This window comes from Asparagus officinalis, chromosome 10 (genome assembly GCF_001876935.1).
Source record: "Asparagus officinalis chromosome 10, Aspof.V1, whole genome shotgun sequence".
Classification (NCBI taxonomy): domain Eukaryota; kingdom Viridiplantae; phylum Streptophyta; class Magnoliopsida; order Asparagales; family Asparagaceae; genus Asparagus; species Asparagus officinalis.
In genome coordinates this window covers 27,283,212-27,286,797 of record NC_033803.1, presented here as the reverse complement: position 1 = coordinate 27,286,797, position 3,586 = coordinate 27,283,212, and positions in this window count along the sequence as shown.

Here is a 3,586-nt window from a genome sequence, read left to right as displayed (position 1 = left end):
TGAAGAATTCTAAGCATGCACCAACTCCCATGAGTACAAGTGTCAAGCTTGATGTGGATTGATAGTGGTGAAGATGTAGACCAAAAACTATATCGAGGTATGATAGGTAGTCTTCTTTATCTTAGTAGACCCGATATCATGTTTAGTGTGTGTGCATGTGCACGTTTTCAAGCTTCTCCTAAAACATCTCATTTAATTATGGTTAAAAGAATTATTAAATATGTTAACTGAATAATTGATCTTGGTTTATTTTATCCAAAAAGCACTTCATTTGATCTTTATGGTTTTTGTGATGCCGACTTTGCCGGATGTAAGGTAGATAGCAAGAGTACGAGTGGTATATGTTAATTTTTGGGTAATTCTCTTGTCTCTTGGGCTTCCAAGAAACAAAATTATGTTGCATTGTCCACTACGGAAGTGGAATACATTATCGTCGGCTTATGTTGTGCCCAAGTTTTATGGATGAAACAAAGTTTAGTTGACTATGATTTGAATTTGCAAAATATAAAAATCTTTTGTGATAACACTAGTGCTATAAATATTTCAAAAATTCTGGTTTGCACTTTAGAACCAAACATATTGATGTGCGCCATTATTTATTACGTAATCATGTAGAGAGACAAGATGTTTCCCTTATTTATATTGACACTAAATCTCAATTAGCGGACGTCTTTACCAAGCCTCTTAGTGAAAATGATTTTTGTCGCATAAGAAATGGTTTGGGTTTATGTACTATGTAAAAGCTTTTATTTTGTTTGTTTGTTGCACATCATATGCATTTTTTGTTTACCATTTACCCCATTTTGATGGTGACAAAGGGGGAGAGAAATCTCCTCATTTGTTGCACATAGTTAGGGGGAGCTCATAGATAGGGGGAGCTACTATTTATAAGCTATATTTATTTTGTTCCCATATAATGGTTGGTTGTCATCATCAAAAAGGGGGAGATTGTTAGCCCTTATGTTTTGATGATGATTTACAACCATCATTATCGGTACTAATTGCTTGTTGAGTGATATTATAGTTAATATATATATCAAGCTTGTTAGTACCACGAATGGAGGATTGGATAGAATATGAGCTACAATGATGATATCCAAAGGAGGAGGAGGCATAGTGATGAAGCAATGTTTAATCAAGAACAATAAACGCAACGAGAAGCTTCATCAACTCAAAGCAATATCAAGACTCAAGAAATGTAATTCTATGTGAGGATATTTGCTAGATTTTCTTTTCTCTCTAGTGCTAGAATATAGGTAAGTAGTTGTAGATTTCATTTGAAGCTATTGGGATATCACACAAACGTTTTCATACTTATATTGAGCGTTTTGACAAAATATCATTTTTCACAAGTATGAGGACCTATTCGCAAAATTACTTTTCTAAACAGTTTTTTTAGTGTTAAAAATATTTTACAAAGTTAAAAAAATTTTAGAAATCAACCGAGTATTTTTACAGATTTTTAAAAAGTTAAAAATAGTTTTTAAAACAGATATTTTTTGTGTCAGTTTGCGGTCGACCACCACGGTCGACCGTGCCTATGTTTTTCTCCGAGTGGGCAGCAAAAACTTTCGCAGTCGACCGTGATAGTCGACCGTCAATCTGAAAATTCCCACGGTCGACCGTCACAGTCGACCGTAAAAGTCTCTGGAAATTTTCTTAGATTCGAAAGTGGCTCGCGGTCGACCGCTAGAATTTCACGGTCGATTGCCGTTCACTCCAACGGATTTTTTGGTACAGATTTGAGAAATAATTTTTACGGGTTTGTGAGGGATTTGTGTATAGGCTTTTGCTGCATTGTTTTCTCCTATTTAAACCCCTCTACCCCTCTTCTTCAACGAGTCCCAAGCAATTTGAAAAACCAAAGTTTTGTTTTACTAAGAGCCAATTTTTCAATCCTGTTTTCTCTGTTTTCAAGTTCACTTCCCAAGCTTGAAGTGTGATCTTTCTCCTTGCCATAGGGACACTGTAAAGAAAGAGATTTTACACCATTTAATACTGTTGTGAGCTTGATCTTGTGGAGATCAACTGTGTGGGAGTGAGATCTTATGATGATCAATTGTGTAGTTGTGAGATCTTGTGGTGATTGTTGTGTAGAAGAAGTTCCGGCTTTTAAACCCGGTTGTGTAGTGGATTCTCCTCGAGAGTTGGGAACGGGGACGTAGGTCAGTGGGCCGAACCTCGTTAACACATCACGCGTCACTTGGATAACGATTTCTAATTCTATCTCACTTACTTTGGTTGTTCATTTTGTGGTGTATTGCTTGTATCATTTTTTATTGCACAATTATTACCTTAAGACCCTAATCACCCCCCTCTAGGGTCCAACAAAAATTCATTACAAGTTACAGATATAAATCTGCAGAAGTGAGTGTTGATGACTGGGATTGGCTAGTTAAGGAATATTTTTTTGTTCAAAATTTTAGGTATTAATCTCCTAATATTATTTATTATGTATATTGCTATATTATTAAAATTCTCTTTTAATCTTGATGTATAGAAAGCAAGCCAACAAAATACACTTAACAGAGACAAAAGAAAGATGCTCCACCACACAGGAAGTAAACCATTTAGACAAATTATGTGGGAACTGGTATACATTCAAAACTAGTTTCCTATTTATTTAAAACTACATTCTTTTTTAGTACGATGTTGTACTCATATTTATTTATTATTTGAATAAGGGTGGCAAGTCAGAGAATCCACCTGATGTGGCAAAAATATTCCATGAAACCCGAAAGAAAGCTAATGAAACACTAGATACTAGGGATCAAGATAAATATGTAAGTAGAATATATATTTAAATTTGATAATGATGCATTATATAGTGCTAACATATGAACTAACATATGAATTCAATTTTTATAGGATGAAATCGTTCAAGTCAAGCAAGCAAACCCTTCACTTTCAGATATCGAGATGGTTGAGAAAATTTGGAGGAAGCAATCTCATGACCACATCACTGTATTAGGTGGCAGAACTAATTTGAAAGATTTGAGAGGACCGCTCCCTAGTTGATCTGATCTAGAAGCACGTGTTATAGAAGAAAAGAGAAAGAACCAGTTGCTTCAACAAGGCTTTGATGAGCAGGAGCAACAACAACATCAACAATAATAAAGGATGTTTGACTTAGAGTTACAAGTGAAAGCTATGCATGAACTCTTTTTAGGCAACATTCTTCATTGACTCCTCAAACTCGAGAACATGTGCAGGACTACGTAATTATTTTTTGTAAAATCTCTTATATACTTTTATAATTGACTACTTTTTTGGTCAATGAAAAGATTTTATTCATTTACCAAATTGAGAAATTTATGTACATCAAGAATCTCATTATATCATATGAGATATCAAAAACTAAAAACAACATACTCTAACAAACTCCCTTCATGCAAGGCTTTACAAAGAAAGCAACCAATCCGTGTTTCCATCTAATATAGGCATATTTAGATTTGTAGACAATATATCCATCTTTATGTCCTTAACCAATTGCTCCACACTTCTACATTTTTGCTGAAAAAAGTCTGATGTTTCGTTCAGTTCAGATTCTATAGATAGTTGCCGATATAGTCATGCACTTAATTCC